Source organism: Pongo pygmaeus, chromosome 18 (assembly GCF_028885625.2).
Source record: "Pongo pygmaeus isolate AG05252 chromosome 18, NHGRI_mPonPyg2-v2.0_pri, whole genome shotgun sequence".
Lineage (NCBI taxonomy): Eukaryota > Metazoa > Chordata > Mammalia > Primates > Hominidae > Pongo > Pongo pygmaeus.
The window spans coordinates 6,022,411-6,035,285 of NC_072391.2; the positions used below are offsets into that span (position 1 = coordinate 6,022,411).

The 12,875-nt window shown below is 48.2% G+C and overlaps 1 pseudogene; it reads right to left on the reverse strand.

Moving 5' to 3' along the window:
* Nucleotides 1-1,558: 1,558 nt before the first annotated feature.
* On the reverse strand, nt 1,559-5,683 carry LOC129026389 (olfactory receptor 7E24-like; annotated as a pseudogene).
* Nucleotides 5,684-12,875: the final 7,192 nt, after the last annotated feature.

Here is a 12,875-nt window from a genome sequence, read left to right on the forward strand (position 1 = left end):
TGGGATTACAGGCCTGAGCCACCACACCTGGCCAAGGTTTCCTTTTTTCTTCCTACATAGAAGTGAGGACACGAAATATTTGTCATTCTGTGCCTGGCTTAATTCATTTAATATACAGACCTGCAATCTCACACATTTCGTCCGCAGCGGAGAGGATTTTCTTCCCTTGTAGGCTGAATAATACTTCATTGGGTGTGTATACCACAGTTTCTTAATTGAAATAAATTTCAAGAGAGCAAGTATTTTTAAAATGTCTTGGAATGTGAAACTTCAGGGATACTGTGCCCATTTTATTCTTTTCTATTTCACATCTTATGTATATGCAAGTGTATAACAAAGTAGCAATCAATGTGTGTATAAATCTATAACTTCAACAAATGTGAAATGTAAATTCTAAGTGGTGGCAGGGCGGGGTCGCTCATGCCTGTAATCCCAGCACTTTTGGAGGCGGAAGCGGGTGGATCACCTGAGGTCGGGAGTTCAAGACAAGCCTGGCCAAAATGGAGAAACACTGTCTCTACTAACAATAAAAAAATAAATGAATAAATAAAATTAGCCAGGCATGACAGCGCATGCCTGTAATCCCAGCTACTTGGAAGACTGAGGCAGGAGAATTGCTTGAATACAGGACACAGAGGTTGCAGTGAGCCGAGACCGTGCCATTGAACTCCAGCCTGGGCAAGAAAGGTGAAAATCTTACTCAAAAAAAAAAAAAAAAAAAAAGGAAAAGAAAGAAATAGAAAATACGAAATGGTAAGAAAAAACAGCATAATAAACATTTGTATGGTGTTGATAGACAATGCATTTGAAGATAATATTTGAAGAAATCATGTTACAATTAATTTTTGTTCTTACACATTGGAGCTTGACGTCTCTAAAAACTTCGTCATTGGAAACATCTCTGGTGTTTATAAGAAAAAAAAAAATTTACATACTCACACAGGTGCAAGGAAATCCGAATCTCTGGTGTTGAGACCCAGGCCTCATCATTTGTAAGCTCCCCAGGTGATTTGACTCAAAGCCAAGATTGAGGAACGGCGACTGGATCTCTACACATAACCTGCCTAAGTAGATTCTCTAGAAGCAGTTTATAAAGAAATTCCACATGAACTGTGGAAAAGGATATGAATTTGATGTACAGTATGTACTCACTTAACATCTTTGAAAGTCTCTTGGAAACTTCACCTCGAAGCAAAATTATGTATAGTGAAACCACTTATTTTTCATCAACAGTATAACTACACAACTTTGAACAACCAACGATGTTGGAGGAGCTCCTGTACATGGTTTCCATAAAGTCAGTTTTCAGGGAATTCCAAAGTGAAGTGAGGACTTCGTATATATAAAAAGATGGTTGTGATTCCACCTGGATGACAGGTTTATTGCTCAGAAACTAAAAGGGGCCGCCTAGGCATAGAGGATTCTGTCATGAGGTTTCTGCTAAACAAAGGATCCCAGAATACTCACCCATTCCAGTTAAAGGCATAACGAAGAAAGCAATATTCACAAAGGAAACGCGGAAAGGAATAAAAGCCATCAAGCCACAAAAATAATGTGACTAAGGGGCAGGATTTGCAGATGTAGAGATTGAATGTGGTTGCCCTTTCTCACCCACACAAGAAAAAGGATGGAACAGATCATGAGATTCGACTGTTCTGCTGCGCAGCCTCCGCAGGGCACTTTGTATGTCCCTGTTTCTCAGGCTGTAGATGAAAAGGTTCAGCATGGGGGTGAGCACAGCGTACATCACTGATGCCACCACACCATTCCTGGGGGGTGGTGACACAGCTGAAGTCAGGTACATGCCAATGCCTGTTCCGTCAAATCAGGAAACAACTGCTAGGTGAGAGCCACAGGTGAAGAAGGCTTCCTACTTCCCATCTGACGAAGAAATCCTTAGAATGGAGGGGACAATTTTATAGTAAGACAAAAGGATCCCTGAAATGGCAAGAAAACCCAACATAGTACTATCGAAATCTATGAATATGCTATCGATGACGCTGTCAGAACAGGCAAGTTTGAGAAGTTGAGAGGGGTCACAGACAAAATGAGAGATTTCCACATTCTTGATGATGGTGAATTGTAACACAATCCAACTGTGCAGCTGGGAATCCAACAGGCTAAGGAAAAAGGACACCAAAACGAAGAAGACACAGAGGTGAGGATTCACGATGACTGGGGAGTGCAGAGGGCGACAGAGGGCTACAAAGCAGTCATAGGCCATCACAGGCAGAAGCATGTCTTCTATACATGCAAAAAGGACCAAGAAAGACATCTGTGTCAGGCAGCCCGCATGAGAGATGACTCTGCTATGCGACTACATGTGCACAATCATCTTGGGAACCGTGGCCGAGGTGAAACCCATGTCAGCCCAGCACAGGTTGGAGAGGAAGAAGTACATGGGGGTGTGGAGGGGGGAGTCAGAGCTGACAGTCAGGATGCTGAGTAGGTTCCTCAGCACCGTGACCAGATACGTGGACAGGGACAGGGAGAGCAAAGCGAGGACCGGCTGCAGTTCTGGATCCTCTGAGAGTCCCAGGAGGAGGAATTCTCAGACACCTGTGAGATTCCGTGGCTCTGTGTGTCTTGGACACCTTGAGAAGGAAAGAGGATTGGAAAAATAAAAGAGAAAAACCAGCCCTTAATGCTGGACGCAAGGAATTCACAGGGAACATTTTCACACTTGCGGACCATAAACCGCCAGCAATGTTTCTCAGCTGTGACAATTCCAAAAATCTCAGAATTATTACGTGGTTTACTTTTTTACTATACAAGTCTTTCTGTACATGCTACTTTAGAGAAAATCCACTGAAGAATATTAGAAGACCAAAACGTCATATATAACAAATCCGTGATCTCAGTAAAATACGGCCTACTCTTTTCAGAAAAAATACAATGCAATGAAAATGTCCTTCTCTCTTTAAGAAAAAGATCTCAGTCTAATTGAAAGAAATTAAGAAGCCGTGAAATACACTCTATTTTATTCTGACACCGTGCTACAAATTCCTTTGATGTAGAACATGTAAAAGGACGACACAAGAGCTAGGACCCCATTATCTATAAACGAAATCGAAGCTTATAGTTCTCAATCAGAAGACCTTTTAACGTGCCTGTTACTTTTCATATTTATTATCATCCTTAGGTTTTCTGACATCATTTCTTCATAAAAGTACATGCACACTCAAATATGGGAGCTGTGTTTCCAAATGAATTGAATATATAACTCTTGGCCCAGCACCATGCCTCACACCTGTAATCCCAGCACTTTGGGCGGCCAAGGCTGATGGATCACCTGAGGTCAGGAGTTCCAGGCCAGCCTGGCCAACGGGGTGAAACCCCGTCTCCAGTGAAAATAAAAAAAAATTAGCCGGGTGTGGTGGCGCGGAACCCTAGCTACTCGGGAGGCTGAAGCAGGAGAATCCCTTCGAACCTGGAAGGCAGAGATTGGACACCCCGTGATAGGATTTTTGATATCCTAGGGAGATATTGCTCCTGACAGCAGAGTGGGCGTACACCCTGTGATATTATCTGTAATATCCTAGAAAGATATTGCTCCTAATATCAGGGTGGCTGTACACCGTGTGATATTAATTGTAATGTCCTACAGAGATATGACTCCTAATAATACAGTGGGTGTACAACCTGTGATATTATTCATAATATATTACAGAGATACGACTCCTGGTATCACAGTGAGTGTACACCATGTTTCTACACCCTGTGATCTTATTTGTAACAACTTAGAGGAATATTACAGCTAATATCAAAGTGGGGGTACACCCTGCGATGTTATTTGTTATCTACTAGGTAGATGTTACTCCTAATATCACAGTGAGTGTACATTATGTGTGTAGAGACTGTGAAATTATTCATAATACCCTAGGAAGATATTACTCCTAATATCACAGTGGGTGTACACCCTGTGATATTACTTGTAATCACCTAGGGAGATACGATTCCTAATATTACAGTGGGTGTACACTCTGTGATGTTATTTTAATGTCCTAGGAAGAGATTACTCCTAATATCAAAGTGGATGTACACCATGTGTGTACACTCTGTGATCTAATTCGTAATATCACAGAGAGATATTTCTCCTATGATCACAGTGGGTGTACACTCTGATATTATTCGTAGTATCCTAGAGAGATATTGCTCCCAGTATCACAGTGGGGGTACACCCTGTGATATTATTCATAATATCCTAGAGAGATATTACCTCTAATATCAGAGTTTCTGTACACCCTGCGGTATTATTCATAATATCCTAGGGAGTTATTATCCCTAACATCACAGAGCATGTACACCATGGGTGGACACCCGGTGATGTTATTGGTAATATCCTAGGGGGATATTACCCTTAATGTCACAGTGGGTGTTCACCATGTGTGTATGCACTGAGATGTTACTCGTAATATCGTAGGGAGAAATTACACCTAAGGTTACAGTGGGTGTACACCATGTGTTTCTGTTGTGTGATGCTACTGGTAATATCTCAGAAAGTTATTAGTCCTAGTGCCACGGTGGGTGTATACCATGTGTGTCCACTCTGTGATGTTATTCGTATTATCCTAGGGAGGTAGTTCTCATAACATCGCCGTGGGTGTACATCAGGTATGTACTCCCTGTGGTCTTATTGACTATGTCCTGCGTTGATAGTACTCCTAATATCACCGTGCGTGCGCACCATGTGTGTACATTCTGTGATGGTGTTCGTAGTATCCTAGGGAGATATCACTCCCGATGTCATAGTGGGTGTACAGCCTTGTGATATTCTTGGTAGTATCCTTGGGATGTATTATTACTCGTGTTATCACAGTGGGTGTACACCCTGTGATAGTATTTGTAATATCCTAGGGAAATATCATTGTATACCCTGTGATATTGTTTGGGACATTTGAGGGAGCTATTTCTCTTAAAGTCAGAGTGGGTGTACACCCTGTAATATTCTTCCTAATATCACAGCGGGTGTACACCGTGAGTGATATTTTTTTCTAATATCCAGCGGGGGAGAGGATGATATTGCTTCCAGTATCACAGAAGGTGTACACCCCCCTGTGATATTGTTCCTAATATCCAGGGAAGGAGAGGATGACATTATTCGCAATATCACTGGGGGTGTACCACCTCCCGCCGGGATATTGTTCTTAATATCCGGAGGTGGGGAGAATGATGTTACTCCCAATATCACAGGGGTGTACACCACCCCTGTTTGTAAACACCCCCTGTTGTATTGTTCCAAATGGCCTGTGAAAGAGTAAATATGACTCCCATTATCGCGGGGGGTGTTGAGCCCTGATGATACTGTTTTCTAACATCCAGGGAAGGAGAGTATGCTATTACTCCCAAGATCGCAGGGGTTGTACACCCTTTTGTGTTTTTGTGCCCAATATCCAGGAAAATAGAGGATGATATTACTCCCAATATCGAAGTAATTGTACAGCTCCCCTGTGATATGCTTCCTCATATCCAGACAGGAAAAGAATGAGATTACTGCCAACAGCGTAGGGAACGTATACCCGCGCTGTGATATCTTTCTTTCCCAGTATCCAGGTGGGGAGACGATCATATTCCTTCCAATGTCGCAGGGTGTGTACACCCCCTCTGTGATCTCGTTGCTAACATCCAGGTTTGGGGAGGATGACATTACTCCCAATATCGCAGGGGGTGTACACACCCCTGTGAAAATCTTCCTCTATTCAGAGGGAGAGAGGATGATATTACTCCCAGTACCGCAGGGGGTTTACACAGCCCTGTGATACTCTTCCTAATATCCACAGGGAGAGAGGATGATAGTACTCCCAATATCGCAGGGGGTGTACACAACCCTGTGATATTGTTCCTAAGATCCAGAGCGAAAGAGGATGATACGACTCTCAATATCGCAGTTGGCGTACACCCCTCCTGTCCTATTGTTCTGAATACCCTGGGAGGGAGAGGATGAAGTTACGTTGAATATGGCAGGGAATGCACACCCTCCCCCTCTGATACCCTTCCTGATGTCCAGGGGAAGAGAGGAAAATTTTACCCCCAATATCGCAGAGGCAGTACACCCCACCTGTGATGTTGTTCCCAATATGCAAGGGGGGAGAGGATGATACTATTCTCAATATCGCAGGGCTGTTCACATCCCCAGTGACATTTTTCCTAATATCTAGGGGAGAGACAATTGTATGACAGCAAAGGTCGCAGGGTCTCTACGTCCCTTCCTGATATTGTTCCTAATATCCAGGGGGGAAGAGGATGGTATCAAATATGAAAGGGGGTGTACACCCCCCACCCCTACGATATTGTTCTTAATCATCGTGAGGGGAGACGATGATATCACTCCAAGTATCGCAGGGGTTGTTCGCCACCCCCTGTGATATCGTTTCTGATATCCACGGGGGGAGAAAATCATATTACTTCCAATATTGCAGGTGGCGTATACCCCACCTGAAATACGGCACCGAATATCCAAAGAGGGAGAGGATGGTATTAATACCAATATCGAAGTGTCTGTACACGCCCCTTGTGATATGGTTTTTAATATCCAGTGGGCGGGAGGATGATATTAGTGCCAACATGCCAGAGGGTGTACACTACCCCTGTGATATTGTCCCTAACTTCCAGAGGGGAGAGGATGATATCACTCCCAATATCTCAGAAGCTGTACATCCCCTGTGATATTGTTCATCATATCCAGGGAGGCGAAGGATGACATTCCATTGAATTTCACGACAGTACTACACGCACAGTGTGATATTGTTCCTAATATCCGAGAAGGGAGAGGATGATATTATTCCCAATCAAGTAGTGGGTGTACGTTACGCCTGTGTTATTGTCTCTAATATCCGGGGCCGCGGGAGTGGGGGAGAGGATAATATTCCCTCAAATTTAGCAGGTGGTTTGACGCCCCTTGTGGTGTTGTTTTAAATATCTCGCGGGGAAGACAATAGTATTATTTTTGATAGTCCGATTCATCTGCTCCACCTTTCTGGGGCTCTGAGGCCGGGAGGCGCCATGCAGTTTCCGTGGGATCCCCAATACCTTTGCCGTCTTCTGTACCAAGGGAGCCTAAAACGCAGGCCCGTTTATCTGAGCCGATCCGTAAGGGCAGTCGAAATCTAGGTATCAGATCTCGAAGAAGCACACGGGTTACTTCACGAGCTTTCTCAGTTGGTGTTGGATAGGCCGCCACCCACCCAGAGTAGGTACGCACGCCCAAGAACTAGTAAATACTTGTTACCTCCACACTTTGGCATCTCTGTGAAGTCTACCTGGAGATCTTCAAAGGGGGCTGCTCCATAAGCTCGTATGCCGGGCGGAACGGCTGGACCTTGCCTCGCATCATGCTGTCGGCAGGTAACACACCGCTGCCTCACCGTTTTGGCAAGGGCTGACAAAGGCGAGATGTAGAAATACCGGCCTAACAACTCTTCCAGTGACTCCTGACCTCGATGGGTGGTTTCTTGCACAGCCAGTACAACTGCAACTCCTAGCAGCTGTGGCACAGCTACGCTCCCATCTGGTAACCGAATCCATCCTTCCTCCATCACTTGTCCTTCCCTCTACCTGGAGAATGTCCTTTTCTTTTTTAGAAGAAGTAGGTCCAAGATCAGGTACTTGAGGGAGCACTGATGCCCAGAAGGGGGCAGATGCTGCTTTTCGAGCCTCTGAGTCAGCGCGGGTATTCCCCAAACCCACCGAGGTGGAAGCTCGCTGGTGTCCTCTGCAATGCCTAACTGCCACCTTGTGGGGTTTCCATACTGCTTCTAATCATTGCAAGGTTTCTTGTTGATATTTTCTGTCTTTTCCCTCAGAGTTCAATAGGCCCTTTTCTTTCTATCACGCTCCATGCACTCGAAGGGTTAAAAAGACACCGAGAATCAGTGTAAATGTTTACAGTCTCACCCTCACTGAGTCCTAAGGCCCGAATTAAAGCAATGAGTTCAGCTTTCTGGGCTGAAGTGGCCTGGGGCAACGATCTGGCTTCAACAAGAGTGTCCAGGGTTACCACTGCATATCCTGCACCTCTCTCTCCTTGGGGGTTGAAGAAGCTGCTCCCATCCACGTATAGTTCCCAGTCTACTGATGCCCAAGTCCGGTCCCGGAGGTCAGGTCTGCCAGAGTCGACTGAGTCCAAGACTTCCACACAATCAGGCTCGACAGGGCTCTCTGATACCGGGAGCAAGGTGGCGGGTGTAGGGTGTTACAAACTTCAATGGTTATACGAGGATTTTCACAGAGCCAAGTTTGGTACTTGGTGAGTCTGGCATTCGGTAGCCGACGATGTCCTTTAGCGTTCATGAAAGTCACCACAGCATGGGGGCCCTTTATGTTCAGGTTTTGCCCAAGAGTCAGCTTATTTGCTTCTTGTTCTAGCAGGGCAGTTGCTGCCAAGGCCCTCAAACAGGGGGCCATCCTTTAGTAGACCCGTCTAGTTGTTTAGAGAGGTAGGCCGCCGGCCTTGGCCGGAGCCCAACCGTTTGGGTTCAAAGTCCAGCTGCCATCTTTTCTCTCTCTGATGCATAGAATGGAAAAGGCTTTGTCAGATCGAGTAGCCCCAGGGCTAGGGCTGCCAGAAGTTTTTCCTTTAACTCATGAAAGACTTGCTGTTGTTGGGATCTGCATTCCAAAGGTTCCCGGTCCCCGCCCCCTTTGGGACCTCATACAAAGGCTTGGCTAATACTGCAAAGTTTGGGATCCACAGTCTACAAAACCCCACAGCTCCTAAGAATTGTCTCACCTGCTTTCTGCTCTTGGGCTCCACTAGATTGCAAATGACCTGCTTTCTTTCTGATCCCGGGCTGCGTTCCGAGCCCTGTCAGATAGTAAATCCCAAGTCACGTACCTGCTGTCGGCAGATCTGAGCTTTCTTCTTGGACATCTTATACCCACAGTCCTCCAGGTGCCGGTGTAGGGCATCTGTTCCCTTGGCACACCCGACTGCCGTGGGGTGTCCCAGCAGAAGGTCATCAACCTACTGGAGCAACACACAGCCTAGGTCTCTGGTGGGAAACTTCTGGAGGTCTCGAGCCAACGCCTCCCCGAAGGTGGTGGGGGAGTTCTTGAACCCTTGGGGAAGCCCGGTCCAAGTGTACTGAGTAGTGACACCTGACTCCGGATCTTCCCACTGAAAGGCAAACAGCCTCTGCCTCTCAGGGGCTAATCTGATAGGAAAGAAAGCATCTTTCAGGTCCAAGCAGGTGAAGCAGCTGTCCTCAGCTGGCAGCAACCCCAACAATGTGGACGGGTTAGGTACTGTTGGATGTCAAGTCAGTGTAGCTTGATGAAGCAAGCGCAAATCCTGTACCGGCCGGTAGTCCTTGGTCCGTGGCTTGGGAACAGGCAGGAGGGGAGTGTTCCATGGAGACTGACAAGGAACAAGAATTGCAACAGTTCTTAGGTGCTTGAGACGGACCTGGATACCTTGAAGAGCTTCTCTGGAGACCGGGTCCTGTTTTTGCCTAACCCGCTGGGCCCCAGTCTTAACTGGCCAATCCCGGAGGGTTGTCTTCTGCCCGTACTCTTGGCCACCGCTTAGCCAGAGCTGGCCTTCTCTCTTGGCCCGGCTCAGTTCAGAAAAGTCTCCATTCCTCCTCTCGGGGGACCATAAGGGTCACAATGACTCCCGTTCCGGGTAACTTTAGCAGCAAAGAGCCGTGCTCTGTCAGAGAGATCGTGGCTCTCAGCTTGCTGAGCAAGTCCCTTCCCCAAAAGGTCAAGGGACAGTCAGGCATGTACCATAACTGATGAATGACTTTATGTCCTCCTACAGTACAAGTCCGAGGCAAGCCTACAGCTTGCTTTGCTGAAACCCCCGTGGCTCCGATGACGTCAATAGTCTTTTTGGATAAGGGGGCGACCGGGGCGGTTACTAGCGAATGTTCAGCACCGCTATCTCCAAGAAAGTCAATGTCTCCACCCCCGACTGTCATTCTGACCAGTGGCTCTTTGGGGACACTTGAGCCCGGTCTCCCTCAGTCCAAGAACCCTCCTGCCGGGTTGAGCAGGGCCCCTTCCTCCTTGTCCGGGGCCTCCTGCTCTGAGTCATCTTGTTTTCTTTTGAGTTGAGGGCATTTGTTCTTCCACCGTCCTATTTCTTTACCATCAGCACACTGGTTACGCTGCAAACTCTGACAGCCAAGCTGAGTTCCTTTCCCAGGGCCCCCCTTCCCTTGCCTCTTTGTGGGGGCCCCTGTGATTGCTGCAGCTAGCAAACAGGTCGGTGTTTCGCCGGGCCTGACCTCCATTGTCTTCGCCGTTTTCCTGACGGCTTACTGCATCCCTGATTACAAACACCTGGCTAGCTATTTCTAGTAATTGTGATGTGTTCATCCCTGCAAGTCCAGCGTGTTTCTGCAGTTTTCTTCTCATGTCTTCTGCGCTTTGACGGACTAAAGCCATGTGAATCATGCGCTGATTTTCAGGGCTATCGGGATGAAAGGGAGTATACATAGCATAGGCCTCACACAGTCTCTGGTAGAATTGTGCCGGACTTTCTTCTTTTCCCTGAATGACCTCAGAGACCTTGTTAACGTTTGTGGCCTTCTGAGCTCCCCTCATTAATCCTTCCAAGAGAGCTTCCCCGTCTCGGTTTAGCCTTTGCATATTCTCTCTTTCATGTGGGTCCAACTGGGGGTCGGTTCCTGGCAACTGGGTCCTTCCATACTCTTTGGGGTTTTGATAATCAGCAGGTGCATGCTCCTCTAGCCACTTAGTTGCTGCTTGGAGGACTCTCCGCCTTTCTTCGCTGTTAAAGAGGAACATGAGCAACTGGTGCCAATCAGCCCAGGTGTGGTTGTGGGTCTGGATAACAGTTTGGAGCAAATCAATTAGGGCTGGCGGCTTTTCGCTATAGGGCGGTGTATTGTTTTTCCAGTTGAGAAGGTCGACGGAGGTGAAGGGCTGGTATCCAAAAACACGCCTCCCCGCCACGTGACCATCCTCATCTATCCCAGTATACCGCTGCTCTCTCAGGGGCATTTGCACCCCCGTTTTGGGTCGTACACGAGCTGCCGAGGAAGGGGTGGAAGGGCGCAATGTGACTTACCGCAATTAATCATCTCAATTATTAATTGACACTAATAATTATCAATATTAATGATTGATAATATAATTTTTAAATCAATACCGATAACAAGGATAATGAATATTCAATAGTTATACTAACGATAACAATAAATGATTAATATTAATGGTTAATGACGCCTGATATTAATAGCTGATATTGATCTTATTCGTTAGAAAACAGTAATACTAGCTCCTAATAATTAATATTAATATTAATAATCTGAAAATTATTAGCCATTATTTTTTAATATTAATATCAATATCGGTTATTCATATTTATGTTAATAATCAATGAGGAATAATTCCTACTACTATTACGCCTAATACCTCAGTGGGTGTACACCCACCGCTGATATTGCTCCTAATGTCCAGGGAGGGAGAAAGCATGATGTTACGTTCAATATCGCACTAGGTGTACACCCAGACGGTGATATTGACCCGAATATAATCTCCAGGGGGTGGAGTATGACGTTACTCCCAATATAGCACTGGCTGTGCATCCACCTGGTGATTTTGCTCCTAATATTCACGGAAGAAGGGAATGCCATTACTCCCAGAATCGCAGGAAGTGTACACGCCCGTGTGAGATGGTCCGTAACAATACTCCAAGGCGGAGGAGGTGATATGACTACACATATGGCAGAAAGTGGACACCCCGCAGGGACATTGTTCCCATGATCCTGGAGGGAAGAGGATGATATTACTTTAAATGTCACAGAAGGTGGACACGCCCCCACTGATATTGTTTCCAATGGCAACGTGGGGGAGGAGGATATGACACGCGATATCTCAGGGAGTAGAAACACTCGTGTGATACCGTTCTTAACATTCAAGGAGGAAGAGGATGATATTACTCCCAATAGAGACGGATGCACACCCTCTGTACATCGTGGGAGTGCACACGTCTGTGAAACAGCTCATAATCTCTCGAGGGGGAGATGATATTACTGACAATATGGTAAACAGGCTGTGAGGCCACCGCGGATCCTAAGAGCCCAGGGGGGCAAGAGGGGCTGGCTCTCAGCCCCCGCCTCGCGGGGGGTGCCTCACCCCCCTGCGAGGGGGGTCCTAAGAGCCCAGGGGGGCAAGAGGGGCTGGCTCTCAGCCCCCGCCTCGCGGGGGGTGCCTCACCCCCCTGCGAGGGGGGTCCTAAGAGCCCAGGGGGGCAAGAGGGGCTGGCTCTCAGCCCCCGCCTCGCGGGGGGTGCCTCACCCCCCTGCGAGGGGGGTCCTAAGAGCCCAGGGGGGCAAGAGGGGCTGGCTCTCAGCCCCCGCCTCGCGGGGGGTGCCTCACCCCCCTGCGAGGGGGGTCCTAAGAGCCCAGGGGGGCAAGAGGGGCTGGCTCTCAGCCCCCGCCTCGCGGGGGGTGCCTCACCCCCCTGCGAGGGGGGTCCTAAGAGCCCAGGGGGGCAAGAGGGGCTGGCTCTCAGCCCCCGCCTCGCGGGGGGTGCCTCACCCCCCTGCGAGGGGGGTCCTAAGAGCCCAGGGGGGCAAGAGGGGCTGGCTCTCAGCCCCCGCCTCGCGGGGGGTGCCTCACCCCCCTGCGAGGGGGGTCCTAAGAGCCCAGGGGGGCAAGAGGGGCTGGCTCTCAGCCCCCGCCTCGCGGGGGGTGCCTCACCCCCCTGCGAGGGGGGTCCTAAGAGCCCAGGGGGGCAAGAGGGGCTGGCTCTCAGCCCCCGCCTCGCGGGGGGTGCCTCACCCCCCTGCGAGGGGGGTCCTAAGAGCCCAGGGGGGCAAGAGGGGCTGGCTCTCAGCCCCCGCCTCGCGGGGGGTGCCTCACCCCCCTGCGAGGGGGGTCCTAAGAGCCCAGGGGGGCAAGAG